The sequence below is a fragment of the Triturus cristatus genome, chromosome 12 (genome assembly GCF_964204655.1).
Source record: "Triturus cristatus chromosome 12, aTriCri1.1, whole genome shotgun sequence".
Taxonomy (NCBI): domain Eukaryota; kingdom Metazoa; phylum Chordata; class Amphibia; order Caudata; family Salamandridae; genus Triturus; species Triturus cristatus.
In genome coordinates, this window is record NC_140595.1 from 461,428,768 (window position 1) to 461,452,325 (window position 23,558).

Below are 23,558 nucleotides of genomic sequence, written 5' to 3' on the forward strand. Positions count from 1 at the left end.
AGAGAGCCAAGTGCTACTTTAATGGCCTTATCTGGTGGTTTGACAGGTGTTATTAGTTGGCTAGCACTATTAATTCTGATAGGTATATGTTTCATTTAGACCAGGACTTTGATCGAGCAGGGATTCGGTCAAGGGTTCTGAGCTACTGCTTGTAGGGACATAAAACAATTACTTTATGTATGAAGGGAAGAACAACTCAACCAACAAGGTACTGATTTTACTTGACAGCTTCCCCATGTCATAACTAATTTAATTTTTTTCTATTTGAGGCTAATCTAAATTAAAAAATAATTATTGAGTGTCATCTTCCAGACAAGATTGCAACAATAGGTTTCTATAACACATTTAAAGTGTAATATTTATTGTTTAAACTTCAAAATGTGCTAGAAATCTGCTGTTTTGCCAGACATGTTTATTGATTTTGGCTGTTTGTTTCCTTGATTGATTCCATGTTGATGTTTTTACCATGTAATGCTTCTCGAAATTAAATTATTAGTTCATTAATTACTGAGCATCTGTAATAACCCAGATTGAAACAATAGGTCTATATAAAAACATTCATAGCACGATTGGTAATTGTAATTTGAAAAATGTGTTTAGAATTTGCTGTCTTTCAGGAAAATTAAGTAAATCTATGTTTGTGTTGACTATGGCATATGTAAAGAGATACATGTCTAAAAATAACTAAGTCACAACTCTTTTGAAGTTTCAGTTGGTAGACAATCATGCGAACGACTTATGGGGAATGATAGATGGGATTTTAAGCCATTTCTCCTTTATCTCCGGCAACTTAAGGAATAGATGAAATCTTTGATCTGCATTTCGATGATGGACCTGGGATTTGTTCAATGGGGCCGAAACATATACTTGACCATTGAAGAGGTCAACAGTGGCATACAGCTAAATATGTTTCTCATGTTGATGGACTCAGAGAAACAGCCTTAGGGCCGCTCAATATTTTTCTTGTTTTTTTGTTTATTTATTTTATCTTTGCAGTAGTGAATGCATGTTCTATATGTATTGAAGGTGGAATCTCCATGACTTGCTATAATTAAGGTTACCAGTTTTCTGTTTTCTACTAATTTTTACAGACAACTACAGCTATTTTAAAAAACGGAAAATACAGAATATTGGGCTTCTTTTAAGTGACTCTCCCTGCTGTCTTCCTTGAATTCAAGGCAATTAGCTGAGAAGATAGACATCATGGGGAGTTTTAAAAACTACAAAAAAAAAACCACAGGATAAATTTCCTTAAATAATAGCATATGTCAACATAATGCAAAAATGTACCTGTGAGTGTATTGTTATGCTATACTTGGCTGCTTGATTTGCTAAAACACGCCGGGCATCAAAGTATGAGTGCATGTTTATTAGTTAAATAAATGTCAAAATATACAATTTTAGAACTTCATTTAGCCACAAAACGCAAAATAGATATGGATACATACCAATAAAAAACGGCAAAAATGAAATATGGCTAAATACATATAGAAATGTTAAAAAAAAAAAATACCATAAAACCAGCAGTCCTAGCTATAAAGTATAATTAAGTCATTTTTAAATAAATACTGATAACTAATTACTCCTTTGCCCTTACTTCGGTATTTGTGGTTTTCAACAAGACATTTTCATTACGGCTGAGCCTCTGCTAAGAATAAATTAAGCTAACAGCCTCTTTCAATTTTATTGCCCAAGAGGCATTCTTCTTTGTACTATTGCTACTCACTCTGGCTCCTTTTGCTAGTAATCGGCTACACCCTGTACTAGAATTACGATATACAGGGACGCAGTACGTGAGGGGGAGAAAGGATGTAGGAGAGAAAAGAACTGTAATGGTGGGGGGATAGCCCTACCAGGAAGTGGGGTATACCACCCTAACTGGACTAGTATCCAATGCAATAATAGAGTACCTATGCACACTTCCACAAATTACTATAAGGACTGCACGCAATGAATGGACTACAAATGGAAGGCATATAAATTGAAATCTTGAGATCAATCACATTCTACTTGGCTCAATAAAGTCCCCAAGAAGTACACGAAAAACAGCTCCTGCTCTTCAATATGTAATAGGAGGGGATTGACATTTTATAATCAAATAAAGACATGAAAATCCTCAGAGAGCTGTTTAATCAAGCTGGGGATTATTTAAGGGTGAATGGATAAACCAATTCAAATGCAGAATATTTCATTCATTTAGTTGCTATCCTTATTAAAGCAGTTTGGGTAGTACACCCTCCTACCCTAATGATGGCTCTGCAATAGCCGACCTACTTAATATTTCTGTTGCTTCTATACATCAACCTTGGATTGGCATCACTGGTATTAAACAGCTTCTATGCATACCATGAAACTGCATGCTTGACAGAGGTGTTTATGAGTTCGTGGATCTCAACATATTAAAGGTGTTGGGGATATACTATTGACACTCACTACCTTCCTTGTTTTCTTTATTCTTGGACGATGGTTTGTGTACAGTTGCTGCACTTTAAAACTCCTTAACCACTGTGCATTTTGCTAAGGCATACCTGTTGAAATATGCGTGGAGTAAAAGAGCCCAGGCGGGAAGGAAACATGCAGGAATGAGCTGCAGGCTACGGTTTGTGCTTTAATTGTACATTCCCATGTGAAAACCACAGACAGGCTGGTAATCCCAAACTTCAGAATTACTTAACCCGCACCGCATATAATTTCGGGTGTGGAATTACAGATGTGGAGTCCCGCACATCCGATAAGGAGAGTTTAAACCTTAAATACAGACTGCCAAATTATGGATCTTCAATAGCTCCTTACAGAAATTGTGACTACCACCTGATCGCTCTAAGAAGCATTTGCCTCAATTAGAATAGTAAACAAACACAGTCCTTCCTACTTAAAATGGAAAGAAGTTTTGACGGGATAGAAATGTAATGCTCAGCAACAGAGATGTTTATGGAAAGTTGCTATTTTGACAGTCATCCCTTTTGCTGCCTGTATTTATCCCAGTACATTTGATTTACAGCTGGAATGTGGAGGGAATGAAGCTGTAGTAAACAATCTCTTGCCTTTAGGGTGAGACAGTCATTATGGTTCACTTTTTAAATGTCTTCATGGATGACACCGCCTGGGGGACTTGAACGATGTCTCTGTGGCCAACAGATCCCTCTGGATTTTATCAGGTTTAGGGACCGTGCATCACCAGAATCTCTGAGGATTTTCATGGTATAGTTGTTATTTAAGGACAGCGAGTCTGTGGTTGCTCATTGGAACCGTACCATTTGACTCGTGAGTGACAGGCCTGCCAGTCATTGTGGATGAATTGTTGGATTTGTCTAGTGTAAAGTGGGATTTGCTTCAGAAGATGGTAGTTTAAGACTATGTAATTCATACTGGGTGCTTGTTTAATCTGTTCGCTGGCAGCTGTGTAATGGTTACATTTGGGTTTGTTTCACACCATATCTGGAGGGCTTCTCCTAACAGTTATCCATGGATTCACTGGCTATGTGGTTGGGTCTGGACTACCAAAGCTGGTTATTAAGGAAAATATACCTCCACGCTGGTTTCTACACACTATTGAATACGTTGAGAAATCACAAAGTAAGCACAACTGACGGTCAGAATGTATACAATATGGTCTAGTTATTACCACAAGATGTGAAAAACCCCTGGGGCAGGAGGGGGCTCTTGGAAACCCTTCACTTTCACATAAATAATGCTCTTGATAGAATTTGTTTTGCAAAAAGAAAACATGTAAACACTGACAAACGGTTCCATGAAACATACAAAATTGCAAACCTAGCTAGGCAGCAATGGAATACCGTACATTAATGTGAGGTGAAGGGAGACGATACAAGATTGTGTACATAAACTGGGAATGTACATCTTTGAACCAAAGTACACATCACTAAACATTTTTACAATTGCATTACATATCAATGGTTTTAGGTACCAGGAGAATAATTAATTTGCACAGAAACATACAATTTTTAGTCAAATGCAACAGCTGGGATTAGACCTCATTTTGTTTCAATACCAGCTGCTTAGCCACTAAACCATACCTCCCACCTTGAAAATAATAGTACAACTTGGAGCATGCCACCCTTAAGACAAAAGCACAGAATCTAGAAATGTAGCCATGTCAGTCCAAGACTGATAAAGCAAACACAAGGAGATGATGGACGGAGCACAGCAACTTTCCAGACACTCACCCCCAGGCACCGATCTGGGTTGAATCCATCATCCTTCTTTAGCTCACTTCGCCACCCCAGTTCAGACACAGCTATATGCAAATCAGTCTTGACCTGTGCCTCATGTGAACAGTCCAGCATGAACTGCCAAGCCATGCCTTGCCTGTAGTGGAAACAAGCATCCTGGGACCGGTTTTGGGCTAACAGTCCTCATCAGCCAGGCTAACTTGAATTCAATGGCAAAATGAGCAAGGGATCCAAGTCTGGGCATACCCTGCCAACTTAGGGCGAACAAAGCAAACACAAGGAGCTGATGAACGGAGCGCTGAAACTTTTCAGACACTCCCCTAGTCACAGATCTGGGTTGAATTCATCATCCTTCTTTAGCTCATTTTGCCACCCCAGTTCAGACACAGCTATATGCAAATCAGTCTTGACCCTGTGCCTCATGGGAACAGTGCAGCCCAAACTGGCAAGCCCAGGAGGAGTAGGCCCACTGGTCTTTCGACCGCAAGGGGGGCGCCCCACTGGCTCGTGGGGGGCGGGGCCGCGCTGGCACGGGGGCCCCCCCACTGGCTCACGCGGGAAGGGGGGGCCGCTGGCTAACGCGGGGGGGGCCACTGTCTCATGCGGGGGGCGCCCACTGGCTCACGCGCGGGGGGGGAAAAAGAGCCGCCGCTGGCTCACGTGCGGGGGGGAAAGAGCCGCCGCTGGCTCACGCGTGGGGGAGGGAGAGCCGCCGCTGGCTCGCGGGGGGGGGGGGGGCAAAGAGCCGCCGCTGGCTCGCGCGGGGGGGGGAAGAGCCGCCGCTGGCGCACGCGCGTAGGGGGAAAAAGAGCCGCCGCTGGCTCACGCGAAGGGGGGGGAAAAAGAGCAGCCGCTGGCTCACGCGAAGGGGGGGGGAGAGGAGCCGCCGCTGGCTCACGCGTGGGGGTGGGGAGAGCCGCCGCTGGCTCACGCGCGCGCGGGGGGGGGGGGGAAGAGCCGCCGCTGGCTCGCACGGGGGGGGGGAAAGAGCCGCCGCTGGCTCGCACGGGGGGGGGGAAAGAGCCGCCGCTGGCTCGCACGGGGGGGGGAAAGAGCCGCCGCTGGCTCGCACGGGGGGGGGGAAAGAGCCGCCGCTGGCTCGCGCGGGGGGGAGAGAGAGCCGCCGCTGGCTCGCGCGGGGGGGAGAGAGAGCCGCCGCTGGCTCGCGCGGGGGGGGGGAGAGAGAGCCGCCGCTGGCTCGCGCGGGGGGGGGAGAGAGAGCCGCCGCTGGCTCGCGCGGGGGGGGGGGAGAGAGAGCCGCCGCTGGCTCGCGCGGGGGGGGGGGGAGAGAGAGCCGCCGCTGGCTCGCGCGGGGGGGAAAGAGCCGCCGCTGGCTCCCGCGCGGGGGGGGGAAGAGCCGCCGCTGGCTCGCACGGGGGGGGAAAGAGCCGCCGCTGGCTCGCACGGGGGGGGGGGGGGAAAGAGCCGCCGCTGGCTCACGCGCGCGGGGAAAAGAGCCGCGCTGGCTCACGCGCGCGGGGGGGGAAAAGAGCCGCCGCTGGCTCACGCGAAGAGGGGGGGGTGGAGCCGCCGCTGGCTCATGCAAAGAGGGGGGGGGAGAGCCGCCGCTGGCTCACGCGAAGGGGAGGGAGAGCCGCCGCTGGCTCACGCGAAGAGGGGGGGTGGAGCCACCGCTGGCTCACACGAACAGGGGGGGAGGGAGAGCCGCCGCTGGCTCACGCGAAGGGGGGGAGAGCCGCCGCTGGCTCATGCGCGGGGGGGGAAGAGCCGCTGCTGGCTCACACGAAAAGGGGGAGAGCCGCCGATGGCTCACGCGCGGGGGGTGGAGCCGCCGCTGGCTCACGCGCGGGGGGTGGAGCCGCCGCTGGCTCACGCGCGGGGGGGTGGAGCCGCCGCTGGCTCACGCGCGGGGGGGTGGAGCCGCCGCTGGCTCACGCGCGGGGGGGGTGGAGCCGCCGCTGGCTCACGCGCGGGGGGGGTGGAGCCGCCGCTCGCTCACGCGCAGGGGGGGTGGAGCCGCCACTGGCTCACGCACGGGAGGTGGAGCCGCCGCTGGCTCACGCGAAGGGGGGGGGGAGAGCCGCCGCTGGCTCACGCGAAGGGGGGGAGAGCCGCCACTGGCTCACGCGAAGGGGGGGGAAGAGCCGCCGCTGGATCACGCGCGGGGGGGGTGGAGCCACCGCTGGCTCGCGGGGGGGGGGGGGTGGAGCCACCTCTGGCTCACGCAAAGAGGGGGGGGGAGAGCCGCCGCTGGCTCATGCAAAGAGGGGGGTGGAGCCACCTCTGGCTCACGCGAAGAGGGGGGGGGAGAGCCGCCGCTGGCTCACGCGAAGGGGGGGTGGAGCCGCCGCTGGCTCACGCGAAGGGGGGGTGGAGCCGCCGCTGGCTCACGCGAAGGGGGGGTGGAGCCGCCGCTGGCTCACGCGAAGGGGGGGTGGAGCCGCCGCTGGCTCACGCGAAGGGGGGTGGAGCCGCCGCTGGCTCACGCGAAGGGGGGTGGAGCCGCCGCTGGCTCACGCGAAGGGGAGCGCGGGGGGGGTGGAGCCGCCGCTGGCTCACGCGAAGAGGGGGGGTGGAGCCGCCGCTGGCTCACGCGAAGAGGGGGGGTGGAGCCGCCGCTGGCTCACGCAAAGAGGGGGGGAGAGCCGCCGCTGGCTCACGCGAAGGGGAGGGAGAGCCGCCGCTGGCTCACGCGCGGGGGGGAAGAGCCACCGCTGGCTCACACGAAGGGGGGGGAGAGCCGCCGCTGGCTCACACGAAGGGGGGGGGAGAGCCGCCGCTGGCTCACACGAAGGGAGGGGGGGGAGAGCCGCCGCTGGCTCACACGAAGAGGGGGGGGAAGAGCCGCCGCTGGCTCACACGAAGAGGGGGGGGAGAGCCGCCGCTGGCTCACACGAAGAGGGGGGGGGGAGAGCCGCCGCTGCCTCACGCGAAGGGGGGGGGGGGGAGAGCCGCCGCTGGCTCACACGAAAAGGGGGAGAGCCGCCGATGGCTCACGCGAAGGGGGGAAGAGCCGCCGCTGGCTCACGCGCAAAGGGGGGGGAGAGCCGCCGCTGGCTCATGCAAAGAGGGGGGTGGAGCCACCTCTGGCTCACGCGAAGAGGGGGGGGGGAGAGCCGCCGCTGGCTCACGCGAAGGGGAGGGAGAGCCGCCGCTGGCTCACGCGAAGGGGAGGGAGAGCCGCCGCTGGCTCACGCGAAGGGGGGGTGGAGCCGCCGCTGGCTCACGCGAAGGGGGGTTGGAGCCGCCGCTGGCTCACGCGAAGGGGGGGTGGAACCGCCGCTGGCTCACGCGAAGGGGGGTGGAGCCGCCGCTGGCTCACGCGAAGGGGAGCGCGGGGGGGGAGAGCCGCCGCTGGCTCACACGAAGAGGGGGGGGAGAGCCGCCGCTGCCTCACGCGAAGGGGGGGGGGGGGAGAGCCGCCGCTGGCTCACGCGAAAAGGGGGAGAGCCGCCGATGGCTCACGCGAAGGGGGGAAGAGCCGCCGCTGGCTCACGCGCAAAGGGGGGGGAGGAGCCGCCGCTGGCTCACGCGCAAAGGGGGGGGAGGAGCCGCCGCTGGCTCAAGCGCAAAGGGGGGGAGGAGCCGCCGCTGGCTCACGCGCAAAGGGGGGGAGGAGCCGCCGCTGGCTCACGCGCAAAGGGGGGGAGGAGCCGCCACTGGCTCACGGGTGGGTGGGAGCCGCCACTGGCTCACGGGTGGGTGGGAGCCGCCACTGGCTCACGGGTGGGTGGGAGCCGCCACTGGCTCACGCGTGGGTGGGAGCCGCCACTGGCTCACGCGTGGGTGGGAGCCGCCACTGGCTCACGCGCGGGGGGGGGTGGGAGCCGCCACTGGCTCACGCGCGGGGGGGGGGGGGGTGGGAGCCGCCACTGGCTCACGCGCGGGGGGGGGGGTGGGAGCCGCCACTGGCTCACGCGCGGGGGGTGGGAGCCGCCACTGGCTCACGCGCGGGGGGGGGGTGGGAGCCGCCACTGGCTCACGCGCGGGGGGGGTGGGTGGGAGCTGGCGCGGGGTGGGTGGGAGCCGCCGCTGGCTCACGCGCGGGGGGGGTGGGTGGGAGCCGCCGCTGGCTCACGCGCGTGGGGGGGTGTTGGACTTGGCCCTTCTGGCAGGTTCACCCCTGGACTTTTGGGCTTTTTATTGGTGACTTGGTGTGGTAATTGTTTGGTCTCTGCGCACTTTCCCTGTGTCCCAGGGTACAGTGCGTGCGTGCTCTGAGTGCATGTGGTGAGATAGGCCTGCCCTCCCATAGGAATGCATGGGGAGTGTATGTGTCCCTAGTAGTTCCTGATGCGTGGGGTGTGCAGGCCCGAATTTGGTATGTGCGGACTCGTGGGAGTGAATGCTGCGCGATGATGTGTGCGGCGTGCATGTACCTAGTGTGGAAGTGCCACTTCTAGAAGTGGGCACTTCTGTGTGCAGTGTGTCTGTCGCGTGATTGGCTGGTCGTGTCATGTGACGGGCTAGGGATTCCCCGGAGTCAGGATGAGTCACCCAGTGGTGAATGGGGAGATCAGCAGCTAGATGGGTGGGAGGAGTACACCTGGGTCCTGAATAGGACAGGGTTTTCCACACACAATGCTGGCCCCGCCCCCTGTGGTGCGACTGACGACCCTAGCCCTGCCAGTGAATAGAGTGAGGGGCTGAGCACATCAAGGGTGCTCCCCAACCAGCTGCGACTGGTTTTCCCCCTCACCCTGAACCCAGAACAAAAGGTTTGCCTGTATAAAAATGGGGCTGTGTCCCCACAGAAACTGTTCTCTGCCAGGATCTTACCTGAGGGGGGCTGCTGCTGCTGCTGGACCAGAGGACCGCCACCTGGACTACCTCCCTGCCTGGAGGCCCAGTGAGCTGGCTCTGGGTCCAGCCTTGCCCCCCACCCCTGCCCTGCTGCATGCAGGGAAGAACTTTGCTGGACTTTGTGGTGTTTTATTTTTATGCCTAAGCGCTGGGAGCGCTTTGTGTCCCTCAAGCGCCTGGAAGCGCTTTTATTTGCCGTTTAGCGCCGGAGCGCTTTATTTCTGAAAGCCGGTGCCCACCCGGCGTTTGCCCCGTCTTTTCAGATTCTGAATTCCCCTGGCAGGTGCCCACCCTGCCAGGGACATTGCCGAGGTCGTTGGCGGGTGCCCACCCCGCTTATTTGTCGTAATTCCACGGCGGGTGCCCACCCCGCCGTATATTTCATATCGCGAGGGAGCCTACCCCTCTTATTGCCGAGAGAAATCACCGCCGCGGCCCTTGGGCGGACCGGAAGTCAGGCGGCCCGTGTGGGGACGTGGGCGGGACGTAGCAGCAACCAGGAAGCGGACGGGAGCCTACCCCGCGCTCCTGTACCAGGTGATTCAGCCGGAAGCCTACGGGAGGCCACCCCGCGCTCCGGTGCCGCCAGAAGAAGTGCCGGGTGAAGTCTGCAGGGAACGAGCCCCGCAGACCGAGTTCTGCCTTCGCCACCTCTCCCCCAGCCGGGGGGGGGTGTGGATCCGCCGCTGGCTCACGCGCCGTGGGGGGAGCCACCACTGGCTCACGAGGGGGTGGAGCCGCCGCTGGCTCACGCGCGGGGGTGTGTGTGAGCCGCCGCTGGCTCACGCGCGGGAATGTGTGTGAGCCGCCGCTGGCTCACGCGGGGGTGTGTGTGTGTGTGAGCCGCCGCTGGCTCACGCGGGTGTGTGTGAGCCGCCGCTGGCTCACGCGCGGGGGGGGTGTGGAGCCGCCGCTGGCTCACGCGCGGGGGGTGTGTGGAGCCGCCGCTGGCTCACGCACGCGCGGGGATGTGTGTGAGCCGCCGCTGGCTCACGCGCGTGGGGGGGGTGGAGCCGCCGCTGGCTCACGCGCGTGGGGGGGGGTGGAGCCGCCGCTGGCTCACGCGCGTGGGGGGGGGGGTGGAGCCGCCGCTGGCTCACGCGCGTGGGGGGGGGGTGGAGCCGCCGCTGGCTCACGCGCGTGGGGGGGGTGGAGCCGCCGCTGGCTCACGCGCGTTGGGGGGGGGTGGAGCCGCCGCTGGCTCACGCGCGTGGGGGGGTGGAGCCGCCGCTGGCTCACGCGCGTGGGGGGGTGGAGCCGCCGCTGGCTCACGCGCGTGGGGGGGGGGGGGGGTGGAGCCGCCGCTGGCTCACGCGCGTGGGGGGGGGGTGTGGAGCCGCCGCTGGCTCACGCGCGTGGGGGGGGGGGTGTGGAGCCGCCGCTGGCTCACGCGCGTGGGGGGGGTGGAGCCGCCGCTGGCTCACGCGGGGGGGGTGGAGCCGCCGCTGGCTCACGCGCGTGGGGGTGGAGCCGCCGCTGGCTCACGCGCGTGGGGGTGGAGCCGCCGCTGGCTCACGCGCGGGGGGGGGTGGAGCCGCCGCTGGCTCACGCGCGGGGGGGGGTGGAGCCGCCGCTGGCTCACGCGCGTGGGGGGGGTGGAGCCGCCGCTGGCTCACGCGCGTGGGGGGGGTGGAGCCGCCGCTGGCTCACACGCGTGGGGGGGGTGGAGCCGCCGCTGGCTCACGCGCGTGGGGGGGGGGGGTGGAGCCGCCGCTGGCTCACGCGCGTGGGGGGGGGGGTGGAGCCGCCGCTGGCTCACGCGCGTGGGGGGGGTGGAGCCGCCGCTGGCTCACGCGGGGGGGTGGGGTGGAGCCGCCGCTGGCTCACGCGGGGGGGTGGGGTGGAGCCGCCGCTGGCTCACGCGCGGGGTGGGGCCGCCGCTGGCTCACGCGCGGGGGGGGTGGAGCCGCCGCTGGCTCACGCGCGGGGGGGGTGGAGCCGCCGCTGGCTCACGCGCGGGGGGGGGGTGGAGCCGCCGCTGGCTCACGCGCGGGGGGGGGTGGAGCCGCCGCTGGCTCACGCGCGGGGGGGGGTGGAGCCGCCGCTGGCTCACGCGCGGGGGGGGGGTGGAGCCGCCGCTGGCTCACGCGCGGGGGGGGGGGGGTGGAGCCGCCGCTGGCTCACGCGCGGGGGGTGGGGGGGGTGGAGCCGCCGCTGGCTCACGCGCGGGGGGGGTGGAGCCGCCGCTGGCTCACGCGCGGGGGTGGGTGGAGCCGCCGCTGGCTCACGCGGGGGGGGGGGGGGCTGGAGGAGCCGCCGCTGGCTCACGCGCGGGGGGAGGGTGGTGGAGGAGCCGCCGCTGGCTCACGCGCGGGGGAGGGTGGTGGAGGAGCCGCCGCTGGCTCACGCGCGGGGGAGGGTGGTGGAGGAGCCGCCGCTGGCTCACGCGCGGGGGGGGGTGGAGCCGCCGCTGGCTCACGCGCGGGGGGGGGGGGTGGAGCCGCCGCTGGCTCACGCGCGTGGGGGGGTGGAGCCGCCGCTGGCTCACGCGCGGGGGGGGGGGTGGAGCCGCCGCTGGCTCACGCGCGGGGGGGGGGTGGAGCCGCCGCTGGCTCACGCGCGGGGGGGGGGTGGAGCCGCCGCTGGCTCACGCGCGGGGGGGGTGGAGCTCACGCGCGGGGGGGGGTGGAGCCGCCGCTGGCTCACGCGCGGGGGGGGGGGGGGTGGAGCCGCCGCTGGCTCACGCGCGGGGGGGGGGGTGGAGCCGCCGCTGGCTCACGCGCGGGGGTGGGTGGAGCCGCCGCTGGCTCACGCGCGGGGGTGGAGCCGCCGCTGGCTCACGCGCGGGGGGGTGGAGCCGCCGCTGGCTCACGCGCGGGGGGGTGGAGCCGCCGCTGGCTCGCGCGCGGGGAGGGGGGGTGGAGCCGCCGCTGGCTCACGCGCGGGGGTGGAGCCGCCGCTGGCTCACGCGCGGGGGGGGGGGGTGGAGCCGCCGCTGGCTCACGCGCGGGGGGGGGGTGGTGGAGCCGCCGCTGGCTCACGCGCGGGGGGGGGGGGGGTGGTGGAGCCGCCGCTGGCTCACGCGCGGGGGGGGGGGGGTGGTGGAGCCGCCGCTGGCTCACGCGCGGGGGGGGGGGTGGTGGAGCCGCCGCTGGCTCACGCGCGGGGGGGGGTGGTGGAGCCGCCGCTGGCTCACGCGCGGGGGGGGTGGTGGAGCCGCTGCTGGCTCACGCGCGGGGGGGGTGGTGGAGCCGCCGCTGGCTCACGCGCGGGGGGGGGTGGAGCCGCCGCTGGCTCACGCGCGGGGGGGGGGTGGAGCCGCCGCTGGCTCACGCGCGGGGGGGGGGGGGGGGTGGTGGAGCCGCCGCTGGCTCACGCGCGGGGGGGTGGGGTGGCGGAGCCGCCGCTGGCTCACGCGCGGTGGGGTGGTGGAGCCGCCGCTGGCTCACGCGCGGGGGGGGGGGTGAAGCCGCCGCTGGCTCACGCGCGGGGGGGGTGGAGCCGCCGCTGGCTCACGCGCGGGGGGGGGGGTGGAGCCGCCGCTGGCTCACGCGCGGGGGGGGGTGGTGGAGCCGCCGCTGGCTCACGCGCGGGGGGGGGGTGGAGCCGCCGCTGGCTCACGCGCGGGGGGGGGGGGGTGGAGCCGCCGCTGGCTCACGCGCGGGGGGGGGTGGAGCCGCCGCTGGCTCACGCGCGGGGGGGGGGGGTGGAGCCGCCGCTGGCTCACGCGCGGGGGGGGGGGGGGTGGAGCCGCCGCTGGCTCACGCGCGTGGGGGGGGGGTGGAGCCGCCGCTGGCTCACGCGCGTGGGGGGGGGGGGTGGAGCCGCCGCTGGCTCACGCAAAGAGGGGGGGGTGGAGCCGCAGCTGGCTCACGCGAAGAGGGGGGGGGTGGAGCCGCCGCTGGCTCACGCGAAGAGGGGGGGGGGTGGAGCCGCCGCTGGCTCACGCGAAGAGGGGGGGGGGTGGAGCCGCCGCTGGCTCACGCGAAGAGGGGGGGGGGTGGAGCCGCCGCTGGCTCACGCGAAGAGGGGGGGGGGGTGGAGCCGCCGCTGGCTCACGCGAAGCGGGGGGGGTGGAGCCGCCGCTGGCTCACGCGAAGAGGGGGGGGTGGAGCCGCCGCTGGCTCACGCGAAGAGGGGGGGGGGGGTGGAGCCGCCGCTGGCTCACGCGAAGAGGGGGGGGGGGGGGTGGAGCCGCCACTGGCTCACATGAAGAGAGGGGGGGGTGTGGAGCCACCACTGGCTCACGCGCCGGGGGGGGGGGGGGTGTGGAGCCACCACTGCCTCATGCGCCGGGGGGGGGTGGAGCCGCCACTGGCTCACATGCACGGGGGGGTGGAGCCACCACTGGCTCACGCGCGGGGGTGTGTGGAGCCACCACTGGCTCACGCGCGGGGGTGTGTGGAGCCACCACTGGCTCACGCGCCAGGGGGGGGTGTGTGGAGCCACCACTGGCTCACACGCGGGGGGGGTGGAGCCACCACTGGCTCACACGCGGGGGGGGTGGAGCCACCACTGGCTCACACGCCAGGGGGGGTGGAGCCACCACTGGCTCACACACGGGGGGGTGGAGCCACCACTGGCTCACGCGCAGGGGGGTGGAGCCGCCACTGGCTCACGCGCTGGCTCACAGGCTTCTATTAATGTATACCATCAAATTCCAGAGCGCCACAAGCAGAGCTCACTTGAAAACATAATATTTTATACATACAGCACCCCAGTTTCAATTTTATTTTTAAAGGTTATATGTACAAATAAGGCTGTTTCTGTAGATTTATTTCTAGAAAATATCAAACAAACATGTCACTTAATTTATACTCCCTATGTTGTGACTAAGCCTTTCAATCTCATTTGCAGCTGTGATGGCTGACAGCATGAAGAAAATGAGGACAGGCCCTCACATGTAGCCTGGTTCTGTATGATGCAGAGCCCTTGTAACTAAGCCCCCCTACCTCTCTTCTGAGTCGAAGACGGTGAGTGTCTTAATGAGGATCGATAGAGAGCTATTCGCTTAAAGACTCCAATCAGCATCCAGAGTGTGGCAACCTATGATTTTAAGAGGCACATTTTTGCACAATGGTTTTAAACAGGATTAACAACCTTCTTCACCACATTAGCAGTTTCTCTGCATATTGGTGGGCAGTGCAAGAACGTCAGCTTTATTGTAAAGAAAAAGTTTAGCCAGAGGCCACTGGAAATTCGCCATGCTGTGGCCGCTATGCTTAACACACAATTATATATTAACCTACATGACACATAATGCATCATCTTGTGCATAAACTGTAGATTTCTTTTAAAAAAAAAGTTTTTCACCTGTATAGATCAAAAGTTACCACAAACGCTCCACTTGTGTTGCATCAAAGCGGCAGGCCCTTTACAGTGTAGAAGCAGGTCAGTTGCTGATAGCTGTATTTAGGTTTTATACCGATACTAATGATGTGAAACCTTTGCCCACACAGTGTTAACGTGTGTAAAAATGACTAACGAACGATGTAGTGCCGTATTACAGTGCATTATTTTACTACAGGACCGGATGGCCCTGTTATAGTCTTTTTTCCTCTTATTGAATACCACATTTGAAGTACACTGCATTTCCCACAGTCCTGCTCCCATGAGCAAGTGGTAACAACATAGAAAAAAATACACCAATTAAATAGGAGAAGTCCCTAAGTCAATTTTGGCTGAGGTTCCGTTATTCGAATTCGGTTTAAACAGCGCTGGGTGATTGCATCAACCCTGTTAGATAATCGACAAGCGCACTGTTGCTTGTTTGCCTTGATTCATTGTTGCAGCTGGTAGCCACGTGTAACCAAATGGAGGTAAATGACTGTTTATTTTGTTGCCGCCTTCAGTGGCCAAATGTGTAATATGGTGAAACATGGTTTCTTTTGAGGGCGCCCTGTACAGGATCCACCCTTGTTGATTCAAGCTGCTGGAATGGGAAAAGGGCGTGGGTCTCCAGGGGCCCGGTAAATTACAAACAGTAAAGGTTACTTTGTAAACTCGTCAGGCATCAAAAGAGCTGTTTTTTGTACCAATTTGAGAACTAAACTGTTTTGTGTTTATCTTGGAAAAAGATGTGGCATAGGGGAGTAAAGTCCAAAGTTAAGTGTTCAAACGTAGGTGATGCGGTTGATAAATTCTACAGAGTGCAATATTCTAAATGACTATTGTTGCATTTTTTTGCAAAAAATGTAGACACTCTTTTGTGTCAAAGTACACTGCTTATCATTTAAAACTACATTTGGCAGGGGTTCAACTCCCTGCTTTGAAGCATATCAGTATGAATAAGAATAGTAATGATAATAGTCACAAAGAGTCAAAGGAGGAGGAAGTATTTAAAGAAAGATATGTGATTTTCTGGTTGACTCTGTTGTCAATTCAATACATAAGGTGGTAATTCAGTTGCAACTGCCAAATCATCCGTGTTTGCGCCTCCCAGGGGCAAGAGATTAATAAAGAATAAACATAAGCTTGTTGGGAAGACAAGGTCAAGACATTGGACCTGGAGGTAATATCTAGAGGGGCCAGAGAGCAGCGTGTTTTGGGGCAATGCGAATGCTGGTTTTTCTTATGAGAGATGCTAAGGATTTTGAATTGATCCAAAACTGGGGACCCTGCTAATTCGGAAGCTGGACAAAAATAACCAAGGTTGTTTATTTGGTGATGGCTAAATTAAGGAGACTGGACTTTATGTGGGGATTTTTGCTTCACTGGTTGAGGTTCACTCCTCACTGATGAGGGTGTTTCGTTGATCTCTCTGAGGGTCAGTCGATACAAGGGTCACTTTGTTCGCTGAGTCTATTACTTCATACCGGTCATATAACTTTACAATGCATGCCATAACCGCTCATTGGGTGGGGGGGGGGGGGGCTGGGAGGCCCACCCAAACCCCCGTTTTTAAAAACTCCCTTTACTACCCCATACTACTAAACCCTGAAAATTACGCTTTCTACCCGATACACTTACCCACTGTTGAACCTTAACAATACCATCCCCACTCTATACCCTTACCCACTCTTAAACCCTAAAAATATCCTTCCTACTCTATTCCCTTACCCACTCTTAAACCCTAAAAATACCCTTCCCACCCTATACCCTTAACCACTAGTGAACCCGAAAATTATCCTCCCCACCCTATACCCTTAACCGCAGTGAACCCGAAAAATATCCTTATCATCCTATACACACCCTTAAACCCTAAAAATACCCTTACCCCCTTTTACACATGATTTAGATTCCCCCGCCACCCTCTTCCCCCACAAGAAGGAGTTGGGGTGGACACTGGCACAATAGCAGATTTCTCTCTCTTCAAACATCACCACTTGGCACATCAAACCATAAAAGAAAACATTTTTAGAATTTTATATAGCGCGAACTAGACCCGAAGATATCAGGTATCAGAGAGCTTTACATGAGCACCAGCTTTGTTACAGATAAACACATTCATTTTTGTTAGGCATAGGGAGATTAAGTGATTTGCCCAGAATCACACTGGGGTGTGGAGCATAGTTGCTGAGACCCGAAAGCGGTTCCCCAGCTTCGAGGTCAACCGCTCTAGCCATAAGGCTACATCCTCTCCCCAACCATTGCAAGGTTAGTTGCAAAACAATGGCAGGCATTGTGCTATAAATTATTGCCACAGCGGGTATAAACACTAGCGGCGAGATCTTATTCGCCTCCTTTGTCTTTAACAAAATAACAACTCCCCTTCACCGACTGAGTAGCAGAATCTACAATTTTATTACCAGGCAGGTGGCTCATAATATGCATGTTTAAAGCATAGTTACAACCATCATTGCCTCACGCTGAATCTGCTTACAATAAAAAGGTCTCAAATGTCGACACCCTTGGCAAATCCGCTGACTTAAGCATATCCTCCAATCTAGCTGCAGGCCTAAACGCTTTGCTGCCAAAGCCCCCTGGGGTCAAATGAGCCCCGAAACATCCTGTGTCCAACAGCTCAAGGGACATCACTCATTTAACACATCTACTTAGGGAAGTTGCAGTTCCAGGAGCACGTGGTTTTCAAAATAACATTATTAACCTGCGGGCAGAAGTTCTCAGGGTGTACATTATTCACTAAATGTGAATACTATGTATGACTACTTCTGTTACTGTTGCAAAAAGAACAATTGATGGACAGAATGCAGAACAATGTCATACATTCACCCCAGTACTGAGATCTGGGCCTAAATCCATAGTTTTTTGCTCCCCATGCCATTCCAGTTTGAGCCCAGACACATGCAAATCAGTCTTGATCCTGCGCCCAATGGGAACAGTCCAGCCCGAACTGCCAGGTACGCCCTAGACTGGAAACAAGCATCCTATGACTGGTTTCGGGGTTTTTAACCCTCATCAGCCAGGATAGCTTGACTTCAGTAGTATGGAGAGCACAGCAGCCACATCTGGGCATACCCGTCCCACTCGGGATGACAAGTGCAAAAAGAACAATTGATGAACTGAATGTAGAACAATGTCATACATCCAACCCATTACAGAGATCTGAGACTAAATCCATTGTTTCTTTTGTCCCCCGTGCCATTCCAATTTGAACCCAACAATATTCAAATCAGTCTTGTCCCTTGATCACTTTGCCACTGGATTCAAGCTAGCCTGGCTGATGAGTGGCGTTACCCAGAAACTGGTCCCAGGATGCTTATTTCCGGTCCAGTGAAGACCTGGCTTGGCAGTTCCGGCTGGACTGTTCCCATAAGGAACAGGGTCAAGAATGATTTGCATATGTCTGGGTCTGAACTGGGCTGGTGAAGTGAGCTAAAGAACGATGATGGATTCAACCCAGAACTGTGACTGGAGGTGAGCTTCTGAAAAGTTTCAGCGCTCCGTCCATCATCTCCTGGTGTTTGCTTTATTTCTGTTACTGAACAAAAGTAAAATGTGGACATGTGCTGTTAAAATTAGAAGAAAAGAAATATGGTTAAATAAGAGACAAAAGTTAAACAAAGGCAATAAAATGAGAGCCCTGCTTATACATCCAGTCCAAATATTCCATTTCCACTGCAAAGACAAGTAAACATGAGCAACTGGTCCAGGATCAAATGCCCAAAGTGACTGTGGAACACAATGGATACAAACCTAACTCCATATCAGTAAGTTACAACATGTGACAAGTTTGAGAAGACAGCTCTATGAAAAAGACAAACTGTTAACTTCTCAAGGCAATCTTTTTAAATCCCTCCCCCATCCAACATACGTATACCACAAGACCCCCGCCCCCAGGTAACCCATACAAACAACTTTACAATTTAACAATGATAGGGCAGGCAGCGATAGCAACAGAGATGGAGCACACACTGAAAAGAACAGCAATGGGGTGCACAGGTGTACTTTTGAAGTAAAGTGCCCATTTTGAAAGAGTCCAGTCAGATTTTTCCAGTTCAACGCCATCTGAATAGGCAATGAAGTGGAAGATTTTAGGAACTGGGTGGGAAGGAACACATGAGGGAAAGGACTGAGAAGGGGGGCTGCATCTCACTACAAAAATCAGCAACTAGTGGCAGAACCAAACTATATTTCATATTCAGTGGCTTGCAGGACCAGGCTCATAGGAAAGGCTCACGAGCAAAAGAGGCTCGTCAGACTGACTTCTCATTTTAGTGAAAGATAAGCAGCTCTGCTCTCATGTAAGTGGTAAGGGACTATTTGGCGTGTCATCAGCACACAAGGATGTATCTGTGTTTCCTCTTACAAAGAAATACAACTTTCTGCTTGGAATTAAAATGATTCAGACTACAAATTAGATAATTTAGTAAAATGATTTGTTGGCTTTTTAATCTGCAGTTCCACTCTGAATAATGGTAGTTAATTTGGTTAACAACTATTTACCTGCTGAAAATGTTAAAGAAAATAAGTATTTATAGTAAATGGTATGCAGCAGATGAAAATATAGCTGCTTGCTTATTTAGAGGTAAAACAGGCCATGGCCCAAATGTAAAATCATATACTTTAATTGTTCACCTAACAATGGCGCACTTGGTAAGCAAAAAAAGAAAAATCACTCCTGCTAGGTTACCATTTGCAGCTAAAATACTTTACAAGGCTATGAAATAACAACATTGCAGTTTTAGATCCTATCTATAATGCAGGAGCTGATGGATCAGCCAGTTAACACATCCAATGCAGGATCCATGTTTGACTCCATGGTCACAGATTTGCCCCACTCAGTTTATCATGCTCCAGAAGTCGATAAAATGATTACCTTTATGATGGGTAACAATGAGCATCTGTTCTATGGTGCCAGGAAACCACACGTAAATGGACACTATACGAATACATTTGTTATGTTGTATTTATGCAGATTACTTTGGGGAAATACTAATACTAAGCCATTCTGGTATTATAGTATTTTACTGAAATCAGTAGGAACGCATTTATGACTTAAAAAACATGACGACCATGGCTTTGTAATTGTATTTACATAGCAATTACTACCCCCGACGAGGCGACCAAATGCTCAGTTTTTAATGGTGGATTTTAGGTATATAGAGGATGCCTTTTGAGGTTGCATGCAATTTGAGGATGCATGGCTATAGAAAAACACAACATTGTTTGCAAAGGAACTTAGAGCAATATTAGGTACTTTTGATGACACTAGAATGAAGAGCAGGAGAACAGTCTCTCCACTCTTAGACTCCTACTAGTCCTCTGTAGTGATGTCCCTTGCAGACTTTGGTTCTCCCATAGTTTAGTGTATTAGATGTTTTAGGCTGCTTCTGCTTGCACAACCACACCCAACACTTTTGTTTTTTGTGACATTATTTTAAAAATACGCTGTTCATGTGGTTTTGTTATTCAGTGACTCTTCTTGGGATTCAGTCTGCACATTTTATACAAGGACATTTAGAATACACACACCCCATATTATACTGTTTTCTACTTGGTCAGCAACAGCTCCTAAAATTTTAGACATAACATTGTAGCCCAGCGGCAACTTTTCGAACACCGTAGTTTTCTTATATAAACTGTGTTTTGTCCCTTTGTATGCAGAGATTAGAATACCGACACAGAGACCTGTCGGGAACAAGCGCATGCCAACTATGGGGCCTCTTACTAATCCCAGAGATCACTAATATACCCCTTTGCTTACACAGTAATAGGCCTAGACAGATAGATAATTTGCCATGGTTGGGTTGTTTATTGTATACAGTCTGTTAGTAATGTTGATTACTTTGCTTATTTGTATTTGTCTACTAATGATGCACATCTTCATAAGAGACTTCATTGTTTCAATAAATGTATGGTAAACTTTCATTGTGCATTTTCTTTGTCTATTAAGGGCATGCATGTGTGAGATACAAAAGGTGATGATCTGGTTCCACGGTTCCCTTGGGGACTAGAGGTTCAAGTTCTCTGTTTGCCAAAATCACCTGCTACTCTAGGAAGGTTAGGAGTTTTGGAGTTAGGAGTTTTGAAAGTTGAGTGGAAGCTGAAAACTCGACTGGATGATTACAACCTTTCCTTTAGAATTGAGACATTCTTCGTGTTAGAGTGAAAATAAAAATTGCACGAGGTCACTCATGGCTTCTCTATGCTGGACTGCAGTTTACAAGCCGAATCTTATATTCAGCACCGCTAAAGTTCCCTTGCAAATCCAAATATATTCTTCACCTACAGACTAGTGCCCCCAGGTGTCTCTTCTAAGGCCCCTGTAGGCATCCCACAGTCTTCTTTCTGCTTCAGAGAAATTTTCACATTTTGTTTTGGTGAACTTTGGCGTGTAAGGGGGGGGAAGAAACCCGAGAAGTTTAGCAATGTTAAAACTTTTGGTAAAGAGTGTGACTTAACGGCCGAATCTCCTGATTTTGGAACTGCGGAACCAGCTTCTACTCTTGGCGTCAGCTCATCATCCTGTGATTTTGGGCAAGCTCTTAATTTAGCCCTACTTTTTTATTTTTGTAGTTGCAGATTTATGTAGCACATACTCGACCCGAAGTTTCGGAATGCTTTACATGAGCACCACTTACGTTACACAAGGTCACATTGATTTTCAGACACTAGGAGATTAAGTGACTTCCCCAGCTCCAAAGGTGGCAGCTCTGGCCATAAGGCAACAGCCTCTCCTCTTATTACCAAACATAAAAGTAAATAAACGCGCAAAACAGCTTAATTGGTGATTTATTTATTTTTTATCATTGCAAGAATACGGTGGCCATGTTTAAGTCGTGGCTTGTTTTCGTTTTTACTTTTATATGCTTGCAATAAAAAGAAAGATCCTTGCCACCAGCCTATCGAGGCCAGACCTACGGCTTTGGCAATGCTTGTTCAATGCTGGGCGGTATCAACGCTACATTCAGAAATTCAAAATTAAATTTTGCCTGGCTCAGTAAAAATCCTTGCACTGTTCCTTTTGCCGAACCCTTACACAAATTTTACAGCCTTTTCTTTTTCTTTTATATAGAGAGCAAACTCGATCAGAGGGTTTTGGAGCGCTTTACAGGGGTGGGGAGAGCAGAGGGGGGTGGATTCTGTTGCTACAGTCACTAGAGGAAATCCGACAGACTATTAATGTAGTGCAAGCGCGTGGAGCAGAGGAGGCGAATTCTGTTGCTGCAGTCACAAGAGGAAATATGACGAAGACTATTAATGTAGGGTGAGGGGCAGCACTAACCAGGGAGTATGATGTGTCTGGACCGTGAACGTCCGAATCAGGGAATGGGGTGTCTCTATGAGTGAAATTCCAACGCATGTGTGCAGAGTGTGGGATGAAAAAAAGCAAAAGAAGGAAAATGAAAGAACATGGGAAAGGGTGGCCATGTTGGAGTTGTATCAAGTCACTTGGGATAAAGCATATGGGCCTGAATAAGACAGCAAAAGAAGCAGAATTCATCAATTACGACATGACACTGCAGACACATCTTATTAATTGTTAACCCTAATTAGAAAGCAAACAGTGCCCTGCTTAAAGCACACGAGCAATAATGTTTTCGTACTCATGAAAAGAGATGGGCTTCTCCTTGTAGTAACTGTTCCTGCAACCGTAAGCAGAGCAGAACTGCACCATCTTCACACTGAGCACTAACACTGCTGCACCTTTTTAACAGAGCTACCATTTAATAGCGTCTTAATTCATCATCGCCGTGGCCAGTGTTGGATATGGAAACCTTTTTGTCAGCAGCCACGAGAGACAAAAACAAGCCCAATCCCCCTCAAAAAGAAGCCCAAAGTAATATCCTTCCAAAAAAGAGCCCAACTGCCAATCAACATGGAAAATTGCAGAAAGGCTAAATAAATACAACCAATGTAGCGGGAAGCTAAAGAAATACAACCGAGTAACAACCATGGCGGGAATAACACATCTGTAGCATGAAGAGGAGGTGGGAGGGAGAAATTGTATAGTTAAATCTAAGCAGCTATGGTACCAAAGCTGAACACAGGCAAATAGCAACAGAGCAGGAAACCAAGAAACAAAAAAGAGTCCCCAAAAAACAGATAAAGAACCGTAGCGTAATGAGACAGTATTTAGTCCCTGGTGCATGGGAGAAACAGAAGAGAAAAAGTATGGTCAAAGAGGCAGACTGACCACTAGCAAGCAAGGATTTTTAAAGGACACAAACTAAAAAATCTAAAGCAGGGCGTGGCTTTATGCCCACAAGAGAAGTTTCAACAGGTCTAGAATGCTCAAACTAAAAAGGGGAAGAAACAGACAATAGAGGAAGACAGCTTGTATAATAAGGGTAGAAAAAAGGATGAAACACAATGGTAATACACTGGAATAAATTATGAAATGTTACACAAATAGAGAGGACAGAGCAAAAAGGATGAAGCGAGAGCATTAGAGTGAGACAGTACTGTTAAACAAAGGAGGGAGCGGGTAACACAAAGAGTAAGAAAAATAGAATTCCAGAGCAATTAATTGGATTAAAAGTGTTGGAGTAAGGAAGCAGGGGAAAAGGTAGGGGAGAATGGAGGGAAAACAGTGAAAGCTAGAGAAACAATAGAGAACTGAAAGACATGACAGGACCTAGACAAGGTGGAGAATGAATTAGGATGAGCAGACACCACCCTAGACTTAACATATAATTCTGGCTTCCCCACTTTGCCTAGATTTGCTGGAAATAAAGAATGAATTATAAAAATATGAGGAAGGCCCACAATACAGTGACATTTCCCAAGAGGATAGGGCAAACAGCACCCCGTCTCATGGTTTTATGGTCTATTTCCCAAAAAGTAACATGGTAGTAAAATAATATCATTTGGAACAATCCGTACTGCACGTCAATATTGGATCTCTAAGTTTACCAAATTGTTTGATCTTGGGAAAATCACGTTTTCCCTGTGACTGTGTCCTGATCCGATAATATGCATACATTTTGAAGGGGACTTAGGAGAAGAAATACAAGAACACGTTTTCAGCATGTCCCTCCAGCATGGTTTTCAATCACGAATGCATGGAGGTTTAGCCGCAGGTCTCTACATTCTCTATCAGCATTTCCAAAGACGGCCATGGCCTTGACGTTGCATCATGCAAGACCCTTACTGTACTACAGCTCCTCCCTCACATCCACCGACAGGGATCTCTTTCACAGCTCACCGATGGCCAAAATAGCAAGGTGAAGGCACCCTGTCACGTGGGTTGAGGGAACCCTTTAGACAGCTGTAAGCAGCTAAAAGCAGGACATCTTGAGTCCAGAACTAGCTGAG

At 54.1% G+C, this 23,558-nt stretch overlaps 1 protein-coding gene across 1 annotated transcript in view; it reads right to left on the minus strand.

Annotated features, from left to right (window-relative positions):
• The window catches only part of ITFG1 (integrin alpha FG-GAP repeat containing 1), a 1,870,060-nt gene that overhangs the window by 1,844,511 nt on the left and 1,991 nt on the right, over positions 1 to 23,558 (minus strand). The gene's annotated exons all lie outside the window — the stretch shown is intronic.